Genomic DNA, 16,385 nt, shown 5'->3' on the forward strand with positions numbered 1-16,385 from the left:
ATGTATTTAAACTAACAGCAACAAAGCTTGCTTAAGAGGTTTTCTTTTAGACTGGTGATTTGCGACCCTCCTACTCCCCTTTAACATCCAATCATGTCATTTCTAGCCTAGCTTTTGTTCCTTAACTGTCAGACTCATTTTTCAAAGAAATGAAGAATTTCTCTTAGGAAGCTGATTGGAGTTTGGTCTCCACAACAAATGTTGAATGCTCAGCATGAGCTAATTCCAGCACTGAACAGCCAACTTTGACGTAGCATTATTTTGAACAAGGATTGTTCAGTGGAAATTGGTGGGATTCTGAATCAGTCTCAGTCCTTGCTCCAACCATAATAGTTTATTGAAATGAACTGCCAGACATTTCCCGAAGTCCCTAAAAATAAAACTGGCACTCTCAAAGGGCCAAACCCAAACTGGCCTTCCTTGGTTTTAAAATTTGCTGAAACAAAAAAAAATGCCTAAAAGTTTCAATGATGGATTCATTCTAAGAGGTCTCTTTCTTTTCCTTTAATAATCAGTTACAAGTTTAGAAAAATCCTTGGAAGGCTCTGGGAACCTCTTTAAAAAACACACTAAAATGACTAAATAATTATGTGAAAAAAAGTAGCATCATAGAATGTTGACCTTATACTCTAAGCATAAAGAATGACAGAGTAGGAAAGGACCTTAGGAATCATAGAATATAGACTACTGAAGTTGGACTCAGTGTTCAGCTAGTAAAAGAGTATAACCATCAGTATTCTCTATGAGATCAGGGAGTGTGTACTAAAACTGAATCAATTGATCTGCCCAAGGACATACAGCCAGGAAAGAAGAGAGGCTTGGCTGTGGCTTAGCCATGGAAGATCACAGCTAAAACTACTGTAGCTGATTTTTAGTTCTCTTTTCACCCTTGCCTTGGAGTCATTGTGGTTTTGTTCACATCAGAAGCTCTGCATTTCATGTAAAAGCTTTGGAAAATAGAGATAAAATGGTCTTATATTTCCCAATTGTATTTTTAATGATTCTAAGGGTCTTGGACATCTCATGGTAAAGAAATGGGGAGTGTTCATTGACATGAATGTAATTGATCCCAAATAATATTCATTATATATTCTATACTGGTTGACTTTGCATTAATTTCTTAAGCCTTTTATTGTGATTTAGAACATTTATGTCAGGAACATCTAAAGTAAATATACCAATCATGAGTATCTGTGAAAGATAGAAATAGAAATATTTAAATATATAAATGTAATAATATATATTAAATATAAATAAATATTCTTATCCACAAGTAAAGGAGGCAGAAATCGGAAGGGGATTCAGGAGTAAACTGCTAGAAGATTCCAAAAAGGTGCCATGTTGTCCATTGAAACAAGTCCCTCTTCCCTTCCTCTTTGTTCTGAACATTGACTTGTTTGTAAAATATCTTTTCTCATTGGTCTAGGAAAATATGACTTGCTTCAGGTTATAAATAGTTCCCTTTGCTTGTTATTTCTACTACTTATTGCTTTGGACTGCCTTAGGGAAAAAATATAATGATCTCAAGAAGATTCCAGTTTTGTGATGTCCCAGGGACATTATTTTGCATTTTTATATTCACACATATTTCATATATAATATAATAATATTAAATATGTATATGTAACACAAAAATAAGAATTAGGGTTTCTAATTTCTTTTTATATAACAATACAGTAACAATAGTGAATGAATAGACAGAAAGGTTAACAGGAAGAGAAATTCTTAGAATTTGGAATTCATTGGAAATTACAATGGCCACTATAAAAATGCTTCTGATTAGTTATTGGGGTGGCTTCTTCTATCCAGTCTCTTTCCCTTTCATGGAGAAGAGAGCAAAGGGATCTCAAAGAAGTTGTTCAGTTCCTAGAGTAAGTCTCTCTTGACTCAGTGGCAGGAAGGTGGAGAGTCTCACCAACCACTGCCCAGCATGTTGCCACATATCTGCCAGCATGGTCAGAGCCCCACCCATTGCTCCAGCTGTAGCTACAGTGTGTTGAACAGCAGCTGTCGTAGTCTTTGTAGAGAGGGGCAAAAGAATTTTTAAATGCTCAACTTTGCAAGCTCCTTCAAGAGTCAAGGTGGAAGATGACCTCAGTCTGCCTTGGCTTCCTCTCTTTTTTCCAAAATTCCTTTAAATATATAAAATATAATAATATGTATTAAATATAAATGAATATAATAAAATAAATATCCTTTATGCGCATATGCATATATATTATATTGCCCATGTGTGTGTGAGTATGTATTTGTAAAGTATCTCTAAGGCAGGGCTACATTAATTTATGAAAGGAGAAGGATAGACTGAGCCCGTGATTTCATTGATACAGGGGAAGCTCTCAGTGAGAAAATATATCTGTTAGTATAGGTCATTACTTTTTCTACAATTTATAGTCATATGAAACTACCTAGAGAACTTAAAAGTTAAGTAACTTGCTCAAGGTCACACGGGTTCAGAGTGGGACTTTAACCTATGTATTCCTACTCTGGGTCCAGCTCTCTAGACACTCTGCTACACTCTGTCTCTTGATATTTACTTATGGTAACATTTGTCATCCTTTATTAATTAACATTTTCAAAAGTTTAAACCTTTTAATTTGACATCCATTTATTAAAAACATCTAAAAACATGGTGCAAAGCACTATACTATGCTGGGGACACAATGATCAATAATGAAAAACAGTCCTGTCATCAAAAAGTTTATAGTATGATGAGTGAATTTACACACCACACACACCACACACACACACACACACACACACACAGAGACAGACAGAGAGAGAGAGAGAGAGAGAGAGAGAGAGAGAGAGAGAGAGAGAAGAGGTAAGTAAACAAATGCAAAATAATTTGAGGATTGAGTGAGCATTAGCATCTGGAAGGGCTGGTCCAAAATGACTTTGTGTAAGAGGTAGACCTAAGCTAAGCTTTAAAAGGATTCAGGGATTCTAAGAGGCAGAAGTGAGGGAAAGAATGAATTCCAAGCAAGGGGATGGGGGTGGGGGAATTGGAGGAACAAACTGTGCAAAGGCCCAGAGAAAAGAGATATGTCAAATCCTGGCAAAAGCTAGAGGGCCAGATTGGTTGGAAAGTAAAATGTGAAAGGGAGTAATATGAAATGTCTGGAAAGATAAGTGGAAGCCAGATTGCAGAGGGCTTAAAATAGGAGAGTATATTTTATCCTAGAGGCAATAGGGAGCCACTGAAAATTTTTGAATGGAAGTGTGTGATATAATCAGATTTATTCCTGAGAAATATTGGAAAGGGGTAGAGAGCTATTAGATAATTGCAATTGTCCAAGTCAGACTAGGATTACTGAATGTATGAGTAGAGAGGGGGAAAGATATCAGAGATGTTGTGGAAATCAAATGGATGAGACTTAGAAACTAATTGTGTATGGAAATTAAGATTGATTTCAAAGTTTTGGACCTAGATGATTGAGAAGGTAGTGTTACTCACAACAAAAATAGAGAAATTTGGGGAAAAGTAAGGGTTTTAGAATTGAGTCCTTTTTGCATTGTTGGGTTTGAGATGTAATAGGATATTCTAGTGAAGGAAATTAATGTTAAGTTCAGGAGAAAAATGAGAGATCTGTAGATCTGGGAGACATCTGCAAAAGATGATAAATGAATTATCACAAATGAACAGAATCTTGGTGGACACCTATGCTAATGGGTGGGAGATGTGTGATAATAGCACAAAGAAGTATAAAGAGAGTTCAAGTTGTAGGAAAAACAAGGGAGTGTAGCATCACAAAAAAACACAGAATGGGGAAGTATCCAGGAGAAAAGAATCTTGAACTCCTGAATAGGTGCACATACAACAATTAGAATGAGAACTGAGAAAAGGTCATTGTATTTAACAGAAAGATTGAAGCAGTAGAGAATTTGAGACTCATCTGTATTAAGATGGTAATTAAATTCATGGGAGTTGAGCTCATCAAGTGAAAAAGTATAGAAGATGAAGAGAAGAGAACCAGGGACAGAACCTGAGGGACACCTACTTACTACTAGTATAATTCTGGGTAGGTCACTTAACCTTCCTTGGCCTCAGTTTTCTTATGTGAAAAATGAGAAGGGTTGGCCTCTGATCTCCCTTCCAGCTCTAGATCTATATGAACAGGAGCTATGATCCTTCTTGGGGAAATTGAAGCCCAGATAAGGAAAGGTCTTACTTAGTTTATGCAGGAAGTTAATGACATAGCTGGGACCCAAACTCAGGTCTCCTGACTCTCAGTGCTTGTTCAATAATGTAACAATTTATCAATATCATTGGAAATTCTGGAATAAGGGCCTCAATTCAGGAAGGCTTGAGTTCAAATTCTTCCTTAGACACTTCTTAGCTGTGTAATTTTGGACAAGTCATTTAACTTCTGTCTCAATTTCCTTCTTTCTCAGAGTTGTTGGTGAAGCTCTAAAGAAAAATAATTGTAAAGCTGCTTAGCACAGTGCATGGTCCATAATAAGCACTATATCAATATTCGCTATTATTATTATTATCTGAAATTATATTTTGCACGAAAGCCTGGAAGTAGTCAAATTGGAAATTTTTTTTGCTTTGCTGGTGACTGCCAGCTTTTGCCTTCAAGTGTCAGCATTCTATTTTATCTGGCCTTTTTCTAAGATGCGCAATTTATGGGCTCAGATGCAGTCATGGATTCTGCCAAAAAGCACAGATGCTGGCTTTCCATTAAATTCTTCAGGAACAGAGCGACAGTGATTTCATATTATTGTTTCAGATTTAGAAGCTGCCCATAACCCACAATTCTGAATTAAGTATTTCTAAATCATTGTCCAGATTTGGGAGAGAAATTTGTCAAGACTTTATTGTCTGGCCTTCCAAGGAATAGGCCTTCAATAAATATTTTTTGAATTGGTTTGATTTTTTTGCCACAGTTTTGCCCATATTAAGCCTTCTTTCTGAAATGACCACCTCCCCCTTCTCTGCTTACCCTCAGCCTACATATCCCTTCAAGGAACAGCTTGTATTCTTTATTGACCACAGCAATTTCCTTTCTCCATAAATTGATATCTCACATTTGGAGAATACTTTAATGTTTTCAAAGCATTCCAGTTACTATTACTCTATGAGATAAGTAGTTCTAGTACCCATTTCTATAGATGAAGTTACTGTCACTCAGAAAGGGTAGGTCATTTGCACAGAATCACACACAGAGTTGGAGCTTTTAAACTCAGGGCTCTTGTGGTCACTACCATAGACTGTAATTTTTATTAAAGATAGTATTTGAGTTTTACAATTTTCCCCCATCTTGCTTCCCCCCCCCACAGAAAGTACTCTGTCAGTCTTTACTTTGTTTCCATGTTGTACCTTGATCCAAATTGGGTGTGATGAGAGAGAAATCATATCCTTAAAGAAGAGAAGTCTAAGAGGTGACAAGATCAGACAATAATATGTGTTTTTTTCTAAATTAAGGGGAATAGTCCTTGAACTTTGTTCAAACTCCACAGCTCCTTATCTGGATACAGATAGCACTCTCCTTTGCAGACAGCCCAAAATTGTTCCTGATTGTTGCGCTGATGGAATGAGTGAGTCCTTCAAGGCTGATCATCACTCCCATGTTGCTGTTAGGGTGTACAGTGTTTTTCTGGTTCTGCTCATCTCACTCAGCATCAGTTCATGCAAATCCCTCCAGGCTTCCCTGAAATCCCGTCCCTCCTGGTTTCTAATAGAATAATAGTGTTCCATGACATACATATACCACAGTTTGCTAAGCCATTTCCCAATTGAATTATATCTACTTGATTTCCAATTCTTTGCCACCACAAATAGGGCTGCTATAAATATTTTTGTACAAGTAATGTTTTTACCCTTTTTCATCATCTCTTCAGGGTATAGACCCAGTAGTGGTATTGCTGGGTCAAAGGGTATGCACATTTTTGTTGCCCTTTGCGCATAATTGCAAATAGCTCTCCAGAAAGGTTGGATGAGTTCACAGCTCCACCAACAGTGTAATAGTGTCCCAGATTTCCCACAACCCTTCCAACAATGATCATTATCCTTTTGGGTCATATTGGCCAATCTGAGAGGTGTGAGGTCATAACTCAGAGAAGCTTTAATTTGCATTTCTCTAATAATTAATGATTTAGAGCATTTTTTCATATGGCTATGTATTGCTTTGATTTCCTCATCTGTAAATTGCCTTTGCATATCCTTTGACCATTTGTCAATTGGGGAATGGCTTTTTGTTTTAAAAATATGACTCAGTTCTCTGTATATTTTAGGAATGAGTCCTTTGTCAGAATCATTAGTTGTAAAGATTGTTTCCCAATTTACTACATTTCTTTTGATCTTGGTTACATTGGTTTTATCTGTGCAAAGGCTTTTTAATTTAATGTAATTGAAATCATCTAATTGGTTTTTGGTGATGCTCTCCAACTCTTCCTTAGTCATAAACTGCTCCCCTTTCCATAGATCTGACAGGTAAACTAATCATAGGCTGTATTTCTTAAAGTAGCATTGAATGATAGTGGTCTAGAGTTTTGCTTCCTTGTATAAGGAAGTTATTCACCAACTACATTATGACATCCATAAGTGTGGATTATTTATCTCATTTTATGTTATATTATTATTATTATTATTATTATTATTATTATTATTATTACCATCATAGTTACAGTTTAATAGTTATCAGATATCAGTATAATTATTATTTTTATCATCATAAAGTTCTTGAGGGTTAGGACTATGTCTTGTGTAATTCTTTTCTTACAATGTCTAGTATAGGATTAGGCTGAATCAATGAATAAATGAACCAATAATTCTTATGTTGGACCACTAATGATGGATATACTAGAGGATAAACTTATGAAATGTGTTCTCATTTCTATAATTCTGTAGATTCAAAACTGAATGAATAACTGAACATGAAAAGAGGTCAATTAATGGCTCAATATCACTTTCTAGCCGTTTTTAGTGATATGCTGCTACTTTGCTTAGCTCAGTTCTGATAGTGCTGTGGTATAGTGAAAAGAGCAAATTGGGGTTCTAATCCCCCAAAATTTCATCTCTTATTAGTAATATTAAATAAAGAGGCCCAAGAGAACATCACTAACTTTATAATTCTATATCATTAAACAAAGTCTATAGGAGAATCATCTATATATACAACCTTAGGGGCATGTGCATCAGGGGTATTAGAATAAATCAAACAGGTTTTTGAAGATAATATTCAGAAAATAACCACACATTTACTACTTTGTGATTGACAGAACAATATAGAGATTATAAGAACTTGCAGTTTCCTTTAGGATGATTGTTAAGTTTTTCATTCAGTAGAAGGAAAATGCTCACTTATATGCTCTTTTCCAATGAAGTATCTCCTGTCTATATGTAAAAATCAAGATTCCTTGGAAGATAGAGAGGAAATAATCCTGTTCACTACCCTTCTGTTACTAAATATCAGGCAAGTCAAAAATGATAGAGATGTCTGTTGCCCAAAGATAACTGTAACAATGACAGAGAAGATCCAGTGCAGAGTCCCAGGTTGGACAACTCAGGCCAAGAGTTGAACAATAGGAGAACAATTGCAAAAGTCAATTAACTACTAGGCTTCCCATGAAAACATCTTTTCCATGCAAATAGACTGGTGTTGATGTATGTCAGCAAGGTATGGAATATGTATTTAAAAACAACAAATATTCTTAAATTCTCACTGGATTCTACTGGCATTGAGAAATACTTCTGACATTATACACATATATAGACATACATATAGACAAACAAATTTTGCTATTATTGCCAGTTTAATCATTCAGTTGTGTCCAACTTTTTGTGACCCCAGGCCCTTCAAGTCTCCACTGTCTTTGAAGTCTGTCCAAGTTCATGTTCATTGTTTCCATGACACTTTCTATTCACCTCAGCCTCTGCTGTCCTCTTTTCTTTTGCCTTTAATCTTTCCCAACATTAGGGACTTTTCCAGTGAGTTCCATCTTCTCATTATATGGCTAAAGTATTTAAGCTTCAGCTTTAGTAATCAACTTTCTAGTGAATAGTCTGAAATAACTTCTTTAAGCAATTTAATCATGCTGCCACACACATTCTATATACATATATATGCACATAGATGTATTTGTAATCATTAATATGTAATATATGTGTGTTATTGTGAATACAGGCAGTGTAAACTTTCCCAGGTGAAATGAAAGAACACCACAGTCTGCCACTTGGTCCCCATTCTGCTTTCTGCAAACCTACAGAAAGCAGGGTATTGCCTTAATTAATTAACCAGTGAGCGAAGTCCTCACTGGTTCTAGGAGGCACATGAGACAGGGAATCTCTAAGTCCCAAGTTCAAATCCTTCCTCAGACACTCAATAGATGAGTGACCCTGGGCAAGTCATTCTCAGTTTCCTTATCTGAAAAATGAAAATAGTAAGAGCACCTACTTCTCAGAGTTGTTGTAAGGATCAAATGAAATAATATCCATAAAGCACTCCATCAACCTTAAAATGCTATATAATTGGTGGTTATTATTTGCAGAAAAAGACATATATGATAAAATTACTTTAGTATTAATTACTAAATTACTAAATTTAGTATTAATTACTAAATTATACTAGTAAAATTAGGGTTATTTTAACATAATAATAGTATCATACTTTAGTATGATTACCAAAATAACTAAAATAGGAAAACCTTTCATCTCTGTTCTCAAGGTCATATTTTCACTTTTGAGGTGAAAGTCCCATGATGATGATAATAATGATGGAAATCCACACTATTGCTAGACACATTTTATTATTTAAAGAAAGGAAAATGAGAAGGATGCTTGTTAAAAGCTATTCTGTGGAGTGCTCAGTCCAATGGCCTCCTGCCAATTTTCCTGACCACACTCATCGTTTCCAGGAACATGAGGAAAAGGGTTTAGAGGGTATTTATTTCTCTGGTACCCCTTTTAAGAGAGATCAGCATTCTATATCAATTGAAGGACAAAGAAATTTATTCTACCTTACCAGGTAGTTTAGTCCTCAAATACTGCACCAGCCTTGACTTACCCTGGTAGCTTTGACTCCTATGAATCTAGGCAGAGTTTGCATCTCAGCTCTTGGCCTAGGTCTTAACTCTGGCTAGTCCTATACACAGCTGATAGAGGCTCTCACAACTGCTAAGGGGATGACTATGATGTAAGTGACAGTTTGAACTTCACCATGGCAACTTATTCTCTGTGGCTATTTTGTCCAATACTCAGGTGCCCATGACTGTGGTTTAGCATTTTTTTTTTTAGTTTTTGCAAGGCAATGGGGTTAAGTGGCTTGCCCCAGGCCACACAGCTAGGTAATTATTAAGTGTCTGAGGTCGGATTTGAACTCAGGTACTCCTGAATCCAGGGTCGGTGCTCTAATCCCCTGCGCCACCTAGCCGCTCCTGCATCTCTCCTCTTTTTTTCCTTCTAACACCACAATCTCATGGCAAGAGGTATTTCCAAGGGCAAAGGATGAGGCAACCTAGGGATCAGGTTAAAATATATACATCTGAATACATTTGCCTATTTTCTCGGTTGTCTCACTGATCTAAATTTCTGGATGGAACAGGGTTATCAGGAACACTATGTGGATGTGTAAATTTTTTCTGAAGTTGGCAGAATTTAAAAGAAGATACCAAAAGATAAGCAGCTGACAACTGCAGTCTTATAGCCTCTGTTTCCAGAACTATTGCCAGAAAACATGGATATGTGACAAGTGAATTAATCATCTTCTCTCTACTTCACTGTCTTTACTCTTCTCAAGATATATGATATAGTTTGGCAGCACAGAAAGTAAAAATAGGAAATTAAGAGTAAATCTGCTACCACTATTTTTTTCTGCCATCAGTATAGAACATTAAACTAAATTTCACTTGACAAGTATAACATGTACCATGGATTTTTTTAAAGAGTTTTTTTTAATTAACAGAAAAAAACAAATTCTTTCTCTCCGTACTCTACCCTTTAGGAAAAGAAAATAAGAATACCATGTAACAAATATGCAAGGTAAGGCAAAACAGATATTTTCATTGAATGTGACCAACCAATATCTGTCTCATTCTTCACCTTGAGTCAGTCATCTCTGTCAGGAAGTAGCCTGAATGCTTCACCACTGCAACCCTGGAATTATTGTGGTATTGATCAGAGACTTTATGGCTTTCATAGTTGTTTGTTTTAGCAATGTTGGTATTACATAAATTATTCTCCCAATTCTCATTTCATTCTTTATCAGCTCATACATGTTTTCAAAACTGTTTTTATAATATTCATATTATAGCACAAATTGTTCTTTTGATCGGTTTGCTTCACTCTGCAAGTTTATACATCTTTCCATGTCTTTTTGAAATTACATTTTTTCTCATTTCTTACAGCATAATAGTATTAGATTCTCTCTATGTATCTATAAATGCATATATATATATATATATATATATATATGGACATATAATAAATATATTTCACAAATTCTTCAGCTATTCCGCAGTTGATGTGCATCTCTTTAATTTCCAGGGGGTTTTTTTGCTATCATAAAAAGATCTGCTAAAATATTTTTGTATACACAGAATTTTTCCTCTTTTTTTATTTCTTTGGTCTATAGACTTAGCAATGGTAATAGCAAGGAGGATCCACTATTTAGTGATTTTTTTTGTGCATAATTTCAAATTGATTTCCAGAAAGGTTGGGTCCATTCAAAACTCTACCACTAGTGGCTGTTTATTCACAGCCTAGCCAACATTCATATTCTTTCTTTTTTGTCATTTTGATGAGTATTAGGTAGAACCACAGAACTGCTTTAATTTCATCTATGGAACATTTTTTTTTATATGGTCATAGATTTACAAGAATGAAAATCTATCTTATGATCATAATTTAATATCCTATATAATTCTTTATGGGAAGAGGTATTTAGGATTTAAACTTTTTCTTTGCTTCCCAATAACATTTGTGGGATAAATGGGATAGGAAATCTGTATATACCTACCACTTGACCTAAGGAAAAGAGGACCAGTCTGAAATAAGCCTGATCTTTGAGACAGAAGGTCTGAATTGGAGTCTTAATTGACATTTACTATTTAAACATCTTTTTTTTTTTGTAGGTTTTTGCAAGGCAATGGGGTTAAGTGACTTGCCCCAGGTCATAACAGCTCAGGTACTCCTAACTCTAGGGCTGATGCTCTATTTAACTGTGCCACCTCTGACCAATCCCACAAAATAACCTTGAGAAAGTTATTTCACTTTTCTGATTCTCAGGATCTTGATCTATAAAAATAAGGATAATGAAACTTTGCATTTCTTGGGGTGAGTTGTGAGAAAAGTGTTTTGTTAGCATTAAAGTACTTGAAAATGTATTCTTATCATTATTACATAAGTATATTGGTAGGAAAAGCAAATTGTATCTTAAAATTCTCTCAAATTCCATATGTCCAGCTTCTTGAAGACCTATCATTCTCAAGCTCTTTTCCCTTCTCCCCATCAATACTGCTTCCAGGGAAGTATTTGATATGAATCAGTTAAACTTTGACATGAATATAATTCAATATAATGCTTTATCTTTGGCTGTTTTATATATTAAACCTAAAATCTTTGCCTCTATTAAAAGATTTCAGGCATTGGAGAAGCTCAGGAGTGATTTTGGAGCATGGAATATAGGTCTAATGAATTCCACAGAGTAAGTGGGCATAATTGAATAGAACCATTTCTTGAGTAGAGTGAATCGTGGCAATTATGATGATCATATTAAATTATACACTATTAGCAGCTAAACAGTGACTCAGGAAGGTGGCTAATAAAAGTAAAGAAAAGCTACAGCATAGTTGGTGCTAATAAAAAGTGGGGGGGAGGGGAACCATATATGTATAATCAACCCAGTAGATTCTATCTCCAATCTACTCAACAGCATAGGGTTGCCATCCTTGCCTTCAGTCCATCACCTTCAAGTTGTCCTTTTGGAGCTTCTTTGGAGCTTTGGAATCAGAAGACTTGAGCTCTAGTTTAAGTTCTTGCTCTAATAATAAATAATAGCTGACATGTATATAGCTCTTTAGGATTTAAAAAGCACCTTGTTTATCCATTAACTCTTTTGGCTTTTAAGTATCAGATAAGGAATTGAAACCATAGTCTTTCTGATTCTGGTGCTCATCAGGTCACATTCATGTGTAATTGTGTATGTGTGTAAACACAAATATATAATAAATATGTATTTACACATATGTGTATGCACATGTGTATATATGTGTAAATGTGTATATGATATATATATACATTTACAGAGAGAGAGAGAGAGAGAGAGAGAGAGAGAGAGAGAGAGAGATGATGATGAGTTCTAGTATTATGATATCAAATATCTTAAGTGACAGAGAAGTAGATTTGGAGTCATCTTGAGATCTAGGTTTGAATCTTGGTTCTGCTACATACTAACTGTGTAATATTAACTGTGAACCTCAGTGTCCTCCTCTATAAAATGAGAATCCCTTTCAGTACTAAATTACGTTGTCCCAAATTTGCCTCTATCTGAACTTCCAAAATATATCAGGATGCACTGTAGCTTCAGCTTCCAAATAAAAACTGTGGCAGTAGGTGGGTAAGTTGACAGACGGGTAGCATTCGACTTGATGAGCATGTTTGCTGCCACCCAAGAGGCATGCCAAATGTAGTGTTGTAATAGAGCCAGAGCTGCCTATCATTGTATCTGGGAATCCATGACATGGAAGCATGAGAAAAATTAACTTCTCAGAGTTGTGGACACTACCTTTTTGAGTACTATATGCAAAAAAAAAAAAATTGAATAGCAGGGGTTTTTTTATGGCATTAAATGTGATGCCAAATAAATAGAAGAAATAGTTTCAGCTTTCCAGAACCTGACAACATGAAGGAAAGATAGAACAAACACATGCACATGTCTATACATATCAAAACACACCAAAACACATTAACAAATACAGATGAAGGTAAATTCCGTACAAAATAATAGCTTTATTTAGGATTTTACATGATCTTACTTGATCTAGATAATGACTTTGTAAGTAGGTAGCATATGTTTTAACATTGGTGATGAGATAATACCCATTTTTTAACTAAGAAAACCAAGGTTCAAAAGACTTCCATTGATAGTATGTGATGAACTGTGATTAGAACCCAGGTTTCCAGACTGCCCAGTGTTCTTTCTTACGATATACTGCTTCTCTACAGATATTGATATTTTGATGGTGTAGTATAGCTAACTGAGTATTAATTATAGAATCAGGGAAATGGATTCAAAACCTGCCTATGACACAAGCTGGGTTATCATGCATAAGTCATTTCATTCACTGACCCTGTTTCCTCAGGGTCCCTGTTTCATGAGGTTGTTTTAAGCCTAGAACAAATAAATTTTTATTAATATTTTTTGCATGATTCTAAGTCATGATTTCATTGCTCTGGTTATTCTCTCCACTGATAATGATTTTAACTCTTCTCCCACTGACATGCTGCTGTGGCTGAACATTAATTTCCTGGGAAGTCAATTTTTTTGGTAAACATGCTTCTCTTTCTTAAGCTGGACTGGCTTTTGGACAGATGACAGATGTATAGTCTACCACCAAAACCATACTTTCCAACTTGTAAAACCCTCCTGAGTGGGCAACAAGCTTATATTCTCCTGGCATAGTTTTCAAAGTCTGGTGTACCACTCAGGAGTATCATTGCAGCCTATCACAATTAGAATCAAAAAGGATTTTCTCAAAACAATCCTATGAGATCCTCTTAGTGGGGAGAAGCTAAACAAATCATGGTTTATGAATGAAATGCAATTTGATTGGGCCATAAGAAATGATGAAATGGATAGTTTCAGAGAAAACTAGGAAGACCTTTATGAATTCACGCACACAGAACTGAGCAGAGCTAAGAGAATAATCCAAACAATAATAACATTAGAGAGAAGTATCTTTGGAAGACTTTAGAAATCTGATCAAGACAATAATAATCTATAAGTCCAAAAGAATGAAGATGAAATATGCTGCTCTCCTTCTGACAAAGAGGTGATGGACTTTAAAAAAATGTAGACACATACTTTTTGGATATAACACACGTGGGAATTTATTTTACCAGACTGTGTACATAAAGAGAGGGATTTGTTTTGTTTTGTTTTTTAAATTGCTCAATGGGTCAGGAAAGAAAGGGAGGGACAGATTAATAAAAAAAATACTTGTTAATTGAAAAAATTAACAAAAAGGAAATCTTTAGAGAGGAGGTACTATACCTTTATAAAGTTCAATATTTTCATTAAATGAGATAATTATTAAATCTACAAACTTGTTTCCTGTCCCCATTCATAAAAATCCCCCCTCTAAAAAAATCTGTGAGATAGGTAGTACAAATATCACATGATACTATTATGAATCTATAATCACTTTTATAGGTGAAGAAACCAAAGCTTCGAAAAAAAAGTGAGTTGCAAATAGTCACAAAACTAGTTTGAGACAAAAGAATTTGAACCTAGATTATATGATCAAAAGGATTTAAATTGGAAAGGAAACTTAGAGATTATCAATTCTAACTCTCTGTTTTACAGGTGAAGAAGCTGAGGTTTAGAGAAATTATAACTTGCCCCAAAATCACACAAATAATAAGCAGCAAAATTAGGATTAAGATTCAGCCCCTCTGACTTCTGGCATAATTTTTTTTAAATAACAGTTTATTGTCTTTCCTAGTTATATAATCAAACTTTTGAGTTGAACTGGTTTTTCAAATATGTCAATAACTTGTTTCGATATTGCTGCTTGAATGAGCACAATCATGCTTACACAGGTTTCCTCACAGGATTGTTGGAAGTGCTTTGTTAACTTCAGATTGATGTAGAATTTTTCATCATTATTGTGATCATCATTATCATCATCATTATTATTATTTTTTTAGCAAGACAAATGGGGTTAAGTGGCTTGCCCAAGGCCACACAGCTAGGTAATTATTAAGTGTCTGAGACTGGATTTGAACCCAGATACTCCTGACTCCAAGGCTGGTGCTTTATCCACTACGCCACCTAGCTGCCCCTACTATCATCATCATTATTAATGTAGTGGGTTCAACTTGAACATTCAGACAGCAAGAAGCATTTCATTGATCATACTTCTGCTTGGTGTCTTCTATTCTTTATGTGTCTCACATCGCTTCTCTGGAAGGTTTGCAATCACATTATATGAACTGATAATTGAATTTTAAAACTGTTTATGTTTAATGAATAGTTCCTTTGTAATACTAGATGTGAGAAAGGGTTTTATTTGCCATTGAGATTCTACTGAACATGTTAACTATACACAAAAATTAACATCAATAATTTATTTCTGTTGGCAAAGGGGAAAAGAACATTTAAAATTTAATGAGGGCAATAGTTTCCCACAATTCTATTTGACACAATAAGAAGACTACTAATAGATGACCAAAGTTTTTAGGGAAAAGGAAGAGAAAGCCAATGTTTGAATTACGAAAATTGGTCTTGATCTGTGGAAGATTGATTGAAGGTCCTTTAAAAGACTGACAGGTTGTCAAGAATAATACATCATTTTGGTATATTTATTTTGAATATTTTTATTTTCATAATATATTACTTTGAATTTCCACTGGGAGGTAAGTTTTTTCAAAAGGGCTTTTTGCTGGCTTTGCTGAGCTATAGATCCATAAGTACTTCAGCTGATCAGATCTTACCATTGCCTAGAGATTAAAATATTAGCTGTCTGGTTTTGGGCAAATCATTTAATCTCTCTGTACTTTGGGTCTGACATGTATCAGTTTGGCATGAAGGTATAACTGAAAAACTTCAGGAGGCTTTGTGTGAATGTGTGATACATACAAATATCTCCAATGTATTCAGTCCAGGTTAGATCATCATTTCATTTTGTATTATATTCTAAGACAAATGAGAGCAGTTCTTCAAAATGTTTTCTTTTGAGGAACTGGCAAATAGGCATGTTCATAGAGTGTTCTTCTAAGGTTTTTCTTGGCACCAACCAGAAAAAAAAATGGATTGGAAATGAAAAATTTTAATTAAAGATTCTGAGAGTTATGAAAGGGCTTTGAAATCCTCCATAACATCTGACTTATGACTAGTAGGGTATACTGGAAGAAATACTAGATTTGGAGTTAGATAACTTGACTTGATCTCCTAATTTATTGCCCATGATCTTGGGGAAGAAACTACCCCTAGATGTACTTTTGTTTTGCCATCTGAAAATGAAGGAGTTGAATTGGAAATTCTTTATGGTCCCTTCAAACTCTAAAGTCATGTGATTTCTCTTAAAGCCACATTCTTTTGAAGACTTGAGGGTGAGGGGACTTTCTATTCAATCTCCTGAGATAGTCTTTTCTGCTTGTTGACAGCTTCTATTCATAAGGAAGTTTTCCCTTAAGTGGTAACTCTCACTATAAGTGAGTT

General features: G+C 35.1%; 1 protein-coding gene and 1 long non-coding RNA gene across 2 annotated transcripts in view; one reads left to right on the top strand and one right to left on the bottom strand.

Moving 5' to 3' along the window:
• The window catches only part of EML1 (EMAP like 1), a 311,896-nt gene that overhangs the window by 47,568 nt on the left and 247,943 nt on the right, over positions 1–16,385 (top strand). The gene's annotated exons all lie outside the window — the stretch shown is intronic.
• Positions 1,723–9,087, bottom strand: LOC141506359 (uncharacterized). Its single transcript, XR_012473817.1, has 2 exons — positions 8,970–9,087; positions 1,723–2,132 (listed from the first exon to the last, which is right to left on the bottom strand). It is a non-coding gene; the product is annotated as an uncharacterized LOC141506359 (long non-coding RNA).

Source organism: Macrotis lagotis, chromosome 1, assembly GCF_037893015.1.
Source record: "Macrotis lagotis isolate mMagLag1 chromosome 1, bilby.v1.9.chrom.fasta, whole genome shotgun sequence".
In the NCBI taxonomy this organism is placed as follows: domain Eukaryota; kingdom Metazoa; phylum Chordata; class Mammalia; order Peramelemorphia; family Peramelidae; genus Macrotis; species Macrotis lagotis.